General features: G+C 44.3%; 2 long non-coding RNA genes across 5 annotated transcripts in view; one reads left to right on the forward strand and one right to left on the reverse strand.

The window, feature by feature from the left end:
* LOC108499781 overlaps window positions 1-14,905 on the reverse strand; it is a 227,722-nt gene that overhangs the window by 166,744 nt on the left and 46,073 nt on the right. The window lies entirely within an intron of this gene.
* On the forward strand, window positions 8,516-10,359 carry LOC108499780. 3 transcript variants are annotated; one of them, XR_001875648.1, is made up of 4 exons: window positions 8,516-8,632; window positions 8,808-9,620; window positions 9,788-9,999; window positions 10,121-10,359. It is a non-coding gene; the product is annotated as an uncharacterized LOC108499780 (long non-coding RNA). The 3 variants fall into 3 exon arrangements; XR_001875647.1 differs by having other exon boundaries at window positions 8,808-9,999; XR_001875649.1 differs by having other exon boundaries at window positions 8,808-9,975.

Genomic DNA, 14,905 nt, shown 5'->3' on the forward strand with positions numbered 1-14,905 from the left:
GTCCTGTGTCCAAACATTCAAGACTTCATTATAAGGTCTGGGAACGAGGAATCGCATCATTAAGTGAGAATCCCAGTTCCCATTCATGTGGTTAGAAAGAAAAAAGGAAAACCCCCTTATAACTGGATTTTTCATTGCCAGAGGCTTTCAGCACTGCAGGTCTCAATTAACAGCTGTCCAGCAGAGACACCAGTTTGCTCTAGTTTCTGAGTGGGCTGTGCATACTGCACTGTCAAAGCTCTGACTCAAAGCCCTTTGTGGGGAAGGGGAGGGCAGACACAGCCAGTGGGACAAATGTAAATGCCTGCCCTAGTCGAGTCTGTCTCAGAAGCCACTCAGAAGAATTTTAGGAGATTAGTCCTTTAGGCAGGGGTGGATTTTAGACATCATTCTTTGATGCAACAGAGACACACAGCACCAGTTTCTATCACTGTCAGTAGAAGCTAATGTCAGGCCTCTGCAGGCAGCCCTGTGACCTTCTCTTTAAAGATTTGTCAGCTTTACACCATAACACTGATATCAGCCAGCTTTTAAAAGCAGCCTCCAAGTGCACAGGCGTGAGCCTGCTCACAGCTACCCTGATTAAGCCAAGAGCAGAATTCATTCCTTATTGCTAATAGGGGAAACAGAACAAAATGAAGCTGCCATAAATAAACCAAAGTAAAGGCCAAATTTCGCCCTCAGCTGTGCATGAGCTGGAAGGGGTCAGTCAGGGAAGACAAGATAATTGAGTCTGGGGCACGATGCCAGGGATGGGGATGCATACCTGCCTCTTCATCCTGCATTCCCCCAGCACCACCAGCAAGGCAAATTCTGATTATTTCTTGTGTAAGCAAACAGTCTCTGGACTAGACTGCAGTCAAACAGGGATAGCCATGGCCAGTCTAGACAAATCCATGCCAGTGGCACAGGAGCTAGACTAGATACCCATAAGCAGAGTGGCTGCAGTGGCACAGGATGGTGTGAAAGAAAACATCTTAGTTGAGTTTTTCAACTGCTGACACAGGTAGGCAGAGCTCCCTGGATATAATTGCCCCCACCAGTGGCTGGCAGAGGTTTGGGTCTGAGTGGCTTTAACCACATGAGCATCTGCTGCATTTCAGGTTGGAGCAAGATGACTTGAGGTTCCTCAATGCACCTCTCACCCACAGCGAAGGGAACCCATAGGGGAAAGCCTGATGTGGTATAAACATGAAGCAGTGAATGAATCTAATAAAAAAGCTCCCCTTTCAACAGTATCTTTCTCTCCATAAGGTTTCATTGCATGGCTGCCTCCCCTTTCATTTGTCAGCCTTCTTTTCCCTCCTTAATTAAAATTAGGATGTTCAAACCCTGCAGCTAATTCAGCTGAGAGGACTGTAAACATTAGACACGTGCTCTGCACCAAAACACCACACAGCCTTGCAACATTTTCTTTTGGGAAAACAACGTTGCCAAAACACAGCAGTAGAAGGATCAATTTAGGCCATGTTGGGATAACCCATCCTTTATTTTGCTCCTCCAGGCACAGATGTACTTCTGTGCCCTTCCCTCCTTGATGATTTACATCTCAAACAAACCTGTCCTGGCTCTCAGCTGCTCCAAAACCTGAGCCAACACAGGAGTGGGGTTGGCTTTAATCCACCCTGGTGCCTTCACTAGTCCAGGACTATGAAAGGCTGTACACCTATAAGCACAATTTAGATTATGCTATGCTTCTCATAACCTTGGCAAATTAGCAGCAGCAAGGGAATAGGAGCAGGAACAAAATCTGGGCTTCCGGGGAAAGCTCCTAGGGGTTAGTTCTGTGGGGATTTTCTCTTACCATCTATTTATTCATCCAGGACTGGATGCTCTAGCAACATTGTAAAGGAGAATCATCCCTTATATCTCACAGGAAACTCATTTTCATAGGAGTTCAAGTTCGCTAGAGCTGAAGGGAGTTGTGCAAAAAGATCCTGTTAAAATGTAACCAGTCATCGGATGTGCCAGTTAATCATCTACTTTGAAGCTTGTCCCTTTTGATAATAATTTTCCATGGTTGCAGAATTAAAGCTTAACTGGTCATTGGCTTCGAAAATGACCTTGTCTGACAGGGAATGCAGAAGAGGAAACAACAGTAACATGACCTTCTTGTGTAAATTCTGGATGTGGACAGAAGGGGAGAAAAATACAGCTGGCAGTTTCCAATTGACTCAGTGATTTATCTCAACCAGTCTGTAACCTCCCCCCAGTCACCCCCAGGCACCAAACTCCAGCCCCTGCTGCCAGGAGCTGTAGGGCAGTGTCAGATAGAGCCCTGCCAACATGGCTTATTAGAGACAAAAGAGGCACTCTGAGGAAAGCACAGGAACATCACAGCTTTGGACCTGATGGATGAGATGCCAGCAGGGGTTGGTGCTCGGCCCTGAATGAGAAGCCAGGATTCTGCTGGAGAAAGAACTGTGGGGATAAACTGGTCCCAGTGCCAGCAAGGACTGGGAGAGCGGAGTACTTCCTTCCTTGCCTTGAGGAAATTTGATGGAAACATAAGTATTTAAAAATCCAAATTACAGGCAGGAGAGTTCATAAAGAGATACCAGGTATGACAACCATCCTCACCACATCCACAATCAGTAGAAATAAGAGGTTAAAAACAGACCAGTTTCACTGGACTCACAATGTTCACACAATTTTACTGCTGGAATTCCAACACCATGTGTAGAACTATGTTAGCCTGTTAATGATGAGATGGAAATAAATCCTAACTTTTCCTAGGCAGATAAGAAACACTGCAAAGCAACAAACATCACAAGATGTTTGTGATGATATGCTGCAATACCCACACTGGACTTCCCCCAGCAAAAGTGCCCTCAGACAACATGCTGGGGAGTCAGAGCTGTTCACACACTCGATTACTACAACAATTTTTGGAATGGGGCAAGAGAGAACATAACTCATTACCAGATTTAAGGAAACTTAGTCACCCAGTAATGAAGGTAAGTGACTTGATAGATTGTCAAAGCAAAAAAAGCTCTTAGCATGAGTCCTCTCTTTTCAAAAGCACCTTACTTAAGACTTATGAGACCATTTCACTGACTGGGAGTGAAATTTAAGCTTAAAATCCCTGAAAACATGACTCAGTCCAATGAGATAATAAATCAACAGGGTGAAGAAACATACATTCATTTATGTAATTATTTATTTACTCAAGATGAAGTGCAATTTAACTTGGTCAAAAACACTGGGAGAGTTAAGTGTCTAAGGGAATACTTAAATAATAATTATTTGGTTTGGAAAGGTTTTGGACAAAGCACTGGAATGAGAAACTTCCAGAACTCCTCAAAAAACTGGAGCTCTTCAGCCAAAAGATCCCTTCTCTTCCTGCTTGTGCCTGCTGGTGGTCTTGGTTTCACTGCACTGCAATGTGCAGGCTTGGAAGAAACTCCCTGGCAGAGCTGCTAAACTGAAGTCTTCCAGCTCTTCTGGTGCTCTGCTTCCAGCCAGCTTCCCAGGCTAAATTGCCCAACAGCTGGAAACCTGGTGTCTGCCGATCCACTCAGCTATTTTTCTCAGAAAAATAGGATCTCAAGTCACCTACTAAGTATCATCTTGCTGTTTTGGAGATTGTCCACGAGGAAACTTGGAGCTGCACTTTGGATACCGCAAAAGTGCAGAGGCTGAGACACCTTCACCTCAGTGACCTCAGTTTGGTGGGAAACACACCATCCAACTCCAATGAGATACAGCTTGAGATCCCACAAGGAGAAAACTCCCAGTCAAAAGGAAGATGGGACACTTAGAAGAGTCCTGCAGCTCTGAGTGCTTATTGTTGCATAACAGGAAAATTCTGCAGCGCCATGAAGAGCACAGAGATGCTGTTTATATCCCCTGCCTGGTTTCAGTGAGCTATTTTGTACTAAATTTCCCTGCTGATCCATCTGCATTGTGATAGCAGGTGTCTGCTAACATCCATCACACATTATTGCATTTTTCCCTTCCACCTTCAGGTGTAAAGGGCACAATGCATCACTGTACAATAGGAGAGGAAGAAGACGCTGCCTAATTTCCCATGGGATGCAATATTTATCCTGTAAGTGCGGATTAACTGAATAACTTGCTAGATTTGTGTCAAGGCTTGTAAGAAGTGGTGACTAATCCTAGCTAGTGGGGATTAACAATGTTTGCTGTGGGAAATGTGCCAGACTTTTCAATTATATCATGTCTTACAAACAGACTGCAAGAGTTCTATGTGAATACAACTGTGTTCTTGCCCCAGCACAGTGATGAGGGGATGTCCTTCCTAGTTTTTTAATGCCACAGACTAGAGCAAGCCTCAGCAAAAACATCACATGGATGGACAGCAGTATGAGAGCCTGTTCTTATCTTAGAGAAGGGGAAAAGGAGGAGAAGGATCGGATGTGCAGCCAGGAAGCCCCAGAGCTGCACTTTCAGAAGCTATGGTTGAGTGTGTATCACCTGTGCTACCCTCACACATCAAAACACACACAGTCACACACTTTCCAGAAGGAGGGAGCCCCAGAAGGCCATGCATGGCAGCACTGAGAAGTGGTGTTGAAGACTCAGGCTCCAAGCAGCACACAAGGCCACTCACACATCTATGTTAAAAATCACAAGACGAGAGTCTTCACCATCAGTAAGGAAAAAAGCAGAAAGAAACCCAAGGGCTCCAGTGGCAACACAAAAGCATCCCACTGTGTTCTTGCCCAGAAACACTTCCTCACGCAACTGTGTTGTGCAAAGGTGCAGCTCACTCTGATTTTCATTTTGCTGCCTCTGCACAACGGGGAGACACAGAACTCCTCACAAGGAAAGAGGTCTGAGGTATGGCACACAAACCAAGTTGGAGGGATACAGCCCACCTAACCACTCCAGCTCATTTCCACATACCAACAGCCAGACCAAGGGCTTGACTCAACACCAGTTTGGAACTTACATTTTGTTTCAAAAACTTCTAGATATCATAGAATCACTGAATCAAGTAGGCTGGAAAAGACTCTGAGGTCATGGAGTCCACCATGTCAACCAGACCATGGCACTAAGTGCCATGTCCAGCCTTTCCTTAAACATCTCCAGGGAGAGTGACTCCACCACCTCCCTGGGCAGCCCATTCCAGTGCCCAATTACCCTTTCTGTGAAGAAACTCTTCCTAATGTCTAACCTAAACCTGCCCTGGCTCAGCTTAACACTATGTCCTCTTGTCCTGTTGCTGGTTGCCTGGGAGAAGAGACCAACCCCTATCCATCTAATGCCTCCTTTCAGGTAGTTGTAGGGAGTGACAAGGTGTCTTCAAACCTCCTCTTCTCGGGGCTAAACCCCTTCAACTTTCCCAGCTGCTCCTCATAAGACTTTTCTTCCAGACCCTTCACCAGCTCCCTGGCCCTTCTCTGGACCTGCTCCAGCACCTCAATGCCCCTTCTGAATTTGAGGGCCCAGAATCAGACACAGCATTCAAGGGGTGGCCTCACCAGTGCTGAACACAAGGGAAGAATCACTTCCCTAGTCCTGCTGGCCACACTATGTCTTATACAGATATTTAGCAAACCAAAATAAATATAGAAGTAAAACAAACCACAGAGGCTCATCTTCTAAGTATTGCTCTGCCGTTCTCTGACCACACAGAATCCAATACCCAGGAACCAAAGTGCTTGTCTTCTGAGCCTGCATTCAGACTCACCCACGGGAGCTTTATGCTTTGTACAAGACAAAACCACCTTTCTGTGCTCCTCCTGGAGCTCTCCTAACGAGCTATGCATTAACCTTGATTTCTCCCACAAGTATCAGTAGTTATTACTACTTACTAGTCTTCCAAAGGTGCTTGGGAGTAACAACAGCACTGAGGTAATTAGAGGAAAAGGAACATCTACTTATGAGTAAGGTACACGCAGCTGAACAGAATGTTTTGCAATGGCATGACTGCCCAGTGACAGCTGTTCCAGCACACTGGAGATGGCCTAGTCATTCTTCAGACTGGTGACAGATTGTCCCCTGTGACTGCACCCACCTCCACAAGGACTTGGCTAGAAAAGCAGAAAAATGCATTACAAAACATCCCACAGTCAACTGACAAGGCCCTCCTGTGGCATCGGGGACTTTTAGATCCAGATTCTGCATATAAACACAGAGAGGGGATTTGGAACTGGGTCTTGAGCCTCACCTAGCAATGCTTTTACCAGCTATCTGCAGGGAAGAGCACTACCACACATTTGTTTTTTAAATATTTCCATATGAAATATTTAATTTCCAATTTATTAGTTTAGCTGTAGTTGTTTGTCAAACAGAAACAAAAGCTGCAAGCAAAGGTGAGTTTAGGCCTCACACATGTTTTTTTCTGGTTACTGTACATCACTGGGTGCCAATGTGGCCAGACACCATCACCCCATTTTGCAGGCAAGAGGTGATGACAGCGAGACCCTACATGAAAAATATTGGGCTTTGCTGCTCCAGCTCCTTCAGTAAGATGTGGAACAGGAAACCTACCACCAGCCTCAAAGAAAGCTTTGGTCAACTCTAGGCAGCTGCAAAGGGAGCTCCTCCCACAGCATTTGAAAGTCCTGTCTCCACCTGCCCGCTCCTGCCTTCCCTGTACTGAGCATTATGATAATGAATCATGCACCAGCCTCCCTCCTCGATTTATTTGCCAAAAAAAGATTTGTGTGGGGTGGCAATTAAAGAGGTAGAATGTGATATTCATCAGCCTGTGTGCCTCTGAGCCTGACCACATCCTGGTGCAGCAGCTCCTCACAGTTGTTCAGACACTGTGGTAATGGGTGTTTGGACAAAAAATACAACACAGCAATTTCAACACCACCCAGTGAAGGAGAACTTCCTCTCTGTGCCACAGAGATGGACTCCACAGATGTGCCCAGGAAGACAATAGGAAAAGCTGTCATGTACTAATTTCCCCAAAACATGCTTTAATGAATGAACTCATTAAGTCTACTAGCAGGCACTGTTTCCTACGCTGTGGGACATAGGACACCAATGGCATGGACACTACATTGTACATCTGAGGGTCCCAAGCCCAGACACCATCAAAACAAGCAAGTACCAGAGTCAAGCAGGAGACCCACACCATTCCAGCCAGCTGCACTAGGGAAGGCCATAAACAAAGCTGAGTCAGTTGCTCATTTTCTTCTTCTCTGCAACTTTGCCTTCCACGGCACACACAGAGTGAGGAGAGGACATGGCAGCCACCAACACCACTCTCTCTAAAACTGCAGGAAGCTTTACAACAAAGCTTTTTCTCCACTGGTGCCCACAGAGCTTCTGTCCCAGGACTCTTCAGCTCTATGCCCAAACACTTCCCCAGCCTCTCAGGGAGCTGACAGTCTTTAACAGGAGAGACAACACCTATGGTCCCACAAGGAGGGAGCAGGAGAGGGAAATGGTGCTGCCCACATGTAATCCAGGCCCCCGCAATAACAAAGGATTTGCCAAATGAGAACAGAGTTAAAGCAACCCCTGCCTGGGCCTTGCACCAGAGTGGCTATTTCTCTGGCCCTCCATGGGGATGGTTCTTGAACTCAACCCACTCCTATCTACTTCCACAGACCCTGTGGGTTCTACCTGCCCTCACCTCCACTGGGTAACCACCGTCCTTCCTAACAGTTTCACACAGTATTTAATATTTAATGACAGCTTGAGGTTTTCCTTACAAGCATCCCCATCCACTCACCATTACAGCCTGCAACCCTTGTGCCCAGTTCTGGCACGCTGATGCACTCCTAACACCACAGAAATAACACCATGGCCACCGTGCTTGTCACCAGACTTGCAAGCAGCAAGTGACTTACACAGTCTGGCTTTTGTGGATCTGAATTACGAACCTTCCCTGGGACTCTGCTGAACTTGCCACAGTTATTACACCATCAGATGCAAGAGGTGGGAGAAGAAAGAGGAGCTTCCTCAGAGAAAGGGGAAGAAACTATATGGGCTGGACAGTTCCATTTCCCAGTTTTTTGATCAACCTTCAGAGATTTCACTGAAATAGAGGATTGTAATGAAAATGTTAGCGTGGATAATATTTTACAGATATAAACTGTATGCTTCAGGTATTCAGTAGGCATACTATATAAAAATATTTTAAATAATTTTGTGCTAAGCACCATATTGTCCTGGAAGCAACAACAACAAAAAAGAATATGTTCATATTTTTTGTTTAGCTTGCTTCCTTATGTAAGGTTCATATTTTCTTCTAAAACAGTGGCAAGAGAGTTGTGAAATACAAATAGCTTCTCTTTTTACTCTTCATCATTATGTTCAATATTGACTGCTCCCACTCACTCAGATTAGCTATATTTTGTAAACAGCAAATGCACTTTAAAAGTGCAGATTTTTTCCAAGGCTTTCTCAATTCTGCACACGTAAAACTTTTCATTGATCTATTAAAATCACTCTTTCATTTACATAACTTCTAACAGGCTGTACCCCTTCCCATGGCAGTGACCATGGTCTCTAACCTGTACTTTTCCCCACTGTTGCAAAACTACAAAACCCAGACCTACTACACCACATTTTTGACCAAGTTTTGTTTGACGATATTTCACTTGTGATGACACAAACGTTCTGGAAAACATTCCCTAAACCTTGGCTCTTTTCTCACTTTCCATGCTTGATGTTCTAACTGTCCTGACACTTCTTGTCCAGAAAGGTAAGAGTGCAAAACTGGTGAATATTCCTAAGGGGTTGGTTGCACATTTGCCTTTCTAGTATTTAGATGAACATTTTAGCAACAGATATTGTTTAAAAGTCTAGTTCTGTACAGTATAAACATTATCTAAAAGTATTTTTGTAAAAATTCTACATGAAATATTTGTGTCTTTCAGGTCCTCCTTCAACACTCAATTTCTCAAAGTACTGATTCTGAGTATGTTCTAGTACAAGACCTCTTTGCTGCTTCTACTCAGCCACAATCATCATCATCATCACTGGAGTGTTCAACTTCTGAGGCAAGAACTGAATACTGTTTTTCAGCACTGGAATGGTTAACAGCTGACATGATATTTTTAAGTTAGCTATGTCAATTATTATGTCAATATTTCAACTTTTCCACTGGCTTGGGAGTTTAGTGCTGCTTTTGTTGCTTTTCCATTCTAATGTTCTGAACCCTCTTGAGCAACATCCCCCTGCCTCCACTCTCCCATTTTCCCCTTTGTTCAGCTTTTTAAGAAACCACTTGCACTTGTATTGTGAGTGCAATCTATGGCAGAAATATTAGCTGTAGATTTTATAGCTGTATAAAATCTGGTATAAATATCACAACTCAGTCTTAATCACCAAATTTTTCAATATACCTCTAGTGTCAATGATTACACTGTTTAAAATATGAACAGGTCAGTTGTGGTACAGCATCTTCTCATTTGGAGAGATTTTCTTGGACTACAGATGCTTTGGAGAAATTAGTATCTGAAACCCGGACTGTCCAACTGGAATGTTTCTTGATTACAACAAAGAACAGGCTGTTTCTGTCGGCTCGGACTATGAAGAATGGAGTTGCTTCCTTCATCATTGCTTTGATAAACAGATGGCCTGTGGCCACTTCTCCAGTGTGGAGAATATAATGGCTGGGAATGGAGCTGGTTCAATGCAGGAACTGCCTTCTTGTCACCTCCATGGCAGAAACGAGCTACAGGCAACAGGTTGGCCCTGACTCCTGTGCTAGGAATTGGCATCTTCAGAGCAGGAGATGTCAGGAAAAAGACTCTTTGTACTGGAGTCGATGTTTCTCCATTGCATTACCACAGTATAAAGGTATAGAATGGTGCTGATTCTGTCACATCTTCACTCTTCTTTCATTCTGATCCAGTGTTGGGCCTCTCACTACAAGAAAGACGTTGAGATGCTGGAGCATGTCCAGAGAAGAGCAACAAAGCTGGTGAAGGGTCTAAAGAACAAGTCCTGCAAGGAGTGATGAGGGAGCTGTGGGTGTGTAACCTGGAAAAAGGAGGCTTGGGGGGACCTTATCAACCTCTACAACTACCCGACAGTAGCCAGGTGGGGCTCAGCCTCTTCTCCCAGGTAACAAGAGACAGGACAAGAGGGAATGGCATCAAGTACTACATACCTGCAGCTGCTCTCTTTGTTAACATCACTGCACAGGTTAAGTATCTAAAACATCTTGGATCATGTTTCCTTACAGACACCATCTTAGTGAAGTGACAACGAACAGTGTAAGGACATTCCTGCAGGTATCAGAAGTACCCAGCTGAAAAAATTCCTGAATGGGGCACTGGAATAATGGATAATGTTTACACAATGGATGTACTAAGGATGTTCTTCCTAAAATGGCAACTTTCAAGCAAAAGGAGTATGCCAAAATGTCAAAAGTTTTGGAGACTACAGCTCTAAGGAATAAGATTTCAACAACTGTCTTGGTTATTTAAGGACATTTTTCATAAGTTTGCACCAAAACCACATGTCACACTTTCTAAGATGACACCCTCTTCAGAGAAGGCAAGGAGATTACTCAGAGGCAGGTCCTGACCAGTATAACTGTGCACAAGCAAGAAAAGGGGATGGAGGGAGAGTCATCTAGCTGCTTTTTGGATGGGAAAGCATCATTTTGGTAGCCTTAGAAACAAAAACCATAAGCACAGCTGGCAACCACCTGGCCCCAGGCTATGCCTTGCCCTTCTCAGAGCACAGCAGGACAGGGTGTGGGCAGTGCTGAGCAGAGATCCCACAGGAGAACCTGAGCTCTGCAGGAAGTGGTGTCTGACTCAACAGCGAGGCAGCAGAGCTTAGGGCACTGCACTATTTCAGGGACTAGGGCTTGAATGTGACTTCACACACACAGCCCAAACTAGAGTCATCATCAAAGACTCTGTGGCTGCTCTTGGGAAAAGGCCTATTCCCAGTGACTTGGTGACAGGCAAAGAGCTACTGTTTGTACTTCCAGAGCTTAGTCACTTTGGAAGTTTAAGCAAGAAGCAAGCATTCTTCAATTCCTGTCCTGATAAACCAAGTGATGCTGTTCTGAATGGTTTCTCAGCACTGCCTCGGGGAACACCATTCCAGTAGAGATAAAGCTTGTGTGCATATCATTTCTTCAGTGACCCCTTTGAATAAGAAGTGCTATTTAAATGTAAGATCTTATCTGTGCAAATCTTATCTGTCACAAATATATTGGCTTTGTATCAGTCTTTGCCCAAGATCATGCCAACTCTCCCAGCCTTTTTTTCCTCTGTTATGCCCTGTTCCAGAGGGACATAACAGGAGGCTCATACTACTTAGCTTACCAACTATAAGCCAGGTAAATAGCTGGGTGCTTCATTTTTCCCTCATTAGGTGGGACTGTCTACACAAAGCAGTTGTGGGATAGAAAAGGACACCTCCTGTGCACAGGCACAATATAAGTCTTGGACCGAAAATTAATTTATTCTGGCTGTTTGATCTGAGATATCACACGGGACCTCTTTTTCTGATATTAGGTCATTCTGCTTCCTAAAGACCAGTATCCTCCTGGACAACAGAAAATGGACGCACTCAAGCTCATTAACCCCTTCCCTGACCTCTAAGTTCCCACTCCCACCAACCATGTACCCTGATGCCTCCAAACTCAAGGTAGCTTCACTGTGGTGCTGACCAGCTTTTTTTCATGAAACATTCCAGCAAGCACATAACTCCCAGTCTGGGTAGCTTGGCTACAAGTTTTGATCTGATTTTAAAAGAACCACCTTCAAGCCGGACAGAAAAGCGGCTGTTCTCTCTTACAGTCAGGGATGGGTGGTGGGGGAAGGAGGGAAGGGTGAAGACCTCAAAGAATTCCTATAAGTGACACATTTCACCCGTATCTTCAGCCCTTAAAAATTCTGTTCAAGGGAGAAATACTACAGCCAGTGTGTCCAAAAAGCTTTACTTCTATGAAAGCCAGTCAAGTCCAACCAAAATATCTCTTTCCACTTCAGTTGTGGTTGGATTGGGCCCTTAAACTGAGCAAGGCAGCAGGCACCAGCAGAACAAACTAAGATGTTATTATTGCTGAGTTGTAAGGAGATTTAATGATTTGGAAGAGCACTATTGTTAACAGCTTAGTTATACTGTAATAACCACCAAAAAGACATTTACACAAATTTCCTGCACACTAATACTGATCAGAACAGCCTTTAGATCATGGTCCTGTTTCCTGTAAGCATATATAAATGCATATAGAAGACCACTGTCATGATTCAGTGACTGTTCAGTGACAAAGTGATTAGGTAAGTACTGATTTTTCAGAAGAATCCAATGACAAACAAGGCCAAATGCCAAGTATTTAGGAAATATGGGTATTTAGAAATAAGATTACAACATCCATGTCAGAAATATCTAGAGTTGGAAAAGAATCAGGTAAATTGCAACATCGGTCCTACCAAGTAACCCTTCCTCTCCAAAGCCACTTTGATGTTCTAGTCAAATATTTCAGACTGCAGATCAAACCCAGTTCTGGTTTTGCCACAAGCATTTTTACAAAGAATTTGTCAAGGACTTGGGGTTTTGCTTCTGTAGACCAGTAATCAGGTTGTCAAAATAACCACCACCACACCTATAGAGCAGGGAGCACGTTTTTTCCTATCAGTGTCAGAAAAAGTGAATTAGTGCTTAAACTATACATACATATTCTCATAACTGTGAGTTCCTGGTACCTGTGTGTGCTTTCAAGCACCCACATCAGTCAACACAGCAAGTTCCTACACCTATGGCTCAGAAATAATTGATTTGCACTAGAAAAAAAAGACTGTAGCAGTCTTCCAACTGGAAAAGGAGTTGCTGCCTTCTCAAAGACATCCTCTCAACTTTCCTGGCAAAGTCTTTCCACAAGTAGAGCTTTCTTCCATTGGATCCTACAAAAAGAAAGGTACTAAAAATGTAGAACTTATACACCAATCTCCAAAGGATAACACTGTCTCATGGGGGATACACGGCTCTTCTCCAAAATGGACATATAGCACATATATTATTATTATTATTATTATTATTATTATTACGTGCACATAATGCACATATATTCTCTTTTTCCTGGAACAACTAGGCCAGGAGTATTGTGTACATTCACTCTGATCTCCTCAAGGAGCACAGCTCAGAAGACCTTGCTTCAACAGGTGGGTCTGACCGGCCGAGTCTGGATGCTTGCAGAACTGTGGTGCCTTGCAATTGCAGCAGGGCATCACAGAACAAAACTTGCATCAATTTTGCCATTAAATGGCAACATCCAATGACTGAACACCTTAAAGGCTGTGGGGAGCTCAAGGAACTGGAACTCTACTTCTGCAAGGGGTAGAAATCCACCAGGAATGTTTCATTTCCAGGAGGTTAATGTTTCTGACACAGCAGAATTGCCCAGACTGGCCAAAAGTTAAGAGATAAATTGATTGTTCAAGGTACAGGGACAGAATGGGAGAAAAGAGGCCTGGAAAAAGCAAGTGTTTGCTCTGCTTGGAAGACAGGATACAGCGCTGGGGGGTTACCACAGTGCCTCATGCAGTCAGGTCTAGTATTTCCAGAGTATACCAGCACTGTCCCACTGGGATTTCCTCATCTTGAGATCATACGTTGCAGCGTGTGACAGCCTACTCATGGATCCTCTGCAGCACGTCCCAGGCTCTGCTGTGGAAAACCAAGGCCTTATAAAGGAGAACTAATGACACTTTTCCAGTGTCATTCTATGCTGTCACAGATAGTCTATTTGCAGAGCTTTTGTCGCAGGTGAGTTGAATCTCCTGCAGCATATCTCGTCACTCACCCTGAAGGACAGGCAGAAGAATCAGAAGATAATGACTGTGTGTGAAAGGGTACAAAACACCAGGGTCAAGAAGGGAAGAGGAAGGGCTGAGGAGCAGGGATTCATAGCTAAGGGCTCTGCTCATGCCATGGATTCACCCTGGGGCCTTGAACAATGTACTTCGCTCCTGTCTGCGGGTAAAGTCAGGTAGAAGTCTCCATATGACCTGTGACAGAAACAAAGCACTTAAAGTAAAACCAGGGACACAGAAGAGACTGTGGCTGCTTCACAAACAAGCCAATACCATTTCCAAGCTACAGAGAACCTTAGATGAATGGAGTTCTATCTCTGTTTACATTTCATTATCTCATTTGGTCCTAAGCAGGAAGCATAACTAACTTTATGGCAACGTATCAAATAGGACAAGATAGTCAAACCATTTCCCTCTCCAAGACTGCTAACTGTGTTCCAGGATGCCTCTAACCACCATTTCCATCCTCTAAAGGGGATTCTGGGGTGGTGACAGAATGTAGGTGGAACAGAAATTCCTCTGAGAGAAAAGAGGAGTCACAGGCCTCATGGGACATCTCTCAGAGGTGCCTCATTAACCACGGACTACTTTAAATGTAAATACTTTCTGTCTCTCAGCACCTTTTTCTGGTAAAATATATTGATGGAACAAACTGTTACAGCAATGCAGCAGGAAGCAGAACACATGCTGCAAACCACTGATGTGAAATATAGTCCACTGGATGCAGGGCAGACTCCTCTTCATGGGGAAGCAAGGCACATCCTTGCCAAGGAAAGCTGGCCTAGGCCAGGTGAGACTGGAAGAGAAGGTCACATCCTGGCTGTGGAATGGGAAGGCAGACAAGGACTTTCTGCAGACAGGACTGAGGAGGGAGATCAGTCAGAGGTCAGGAAAAGCAGCATGACCAGGGTAATGGTGGTGTTCCCAGAACAGCCCATTGCACAGCTTCCAAGCACAGTTTCAGTGCAGTCCTCAGCACAACACAACCTCACCACCCTTCATCTCAGACTCTTCTTCCTCTTTCCCTCTCTGCCCACAGTACAGTGGACAGCACTGCCAGCACTGCCTGGGAACTGCCAGGGAGAAGCAAGAGAAATAATCCAAGAGAAATAATCCAAGAGAAATAATCCAAGAGAAATAATCCAAGAGAAATAATCCAAGAGAAATAATCCAAGAGAAATAATCCAAGAGAA

This window comes from Lepidothrix coronata, unplaced genomic scaffold (assembly GCF_001604755.1).
Source record: "Lepidothrix coronata isolate B3197 unplaced genomic scaffold, Lepidothrix_coronata-1.0 Scaffold78, whole genome shotgun sequence".
NCBI classification, from domain to species: domain Eukaryota; kingdom Metazoa; phylum Chordata; class Aves; order Passeriformes; family Pipridae; genus Lepidothrix; species Lepidothrix coronata.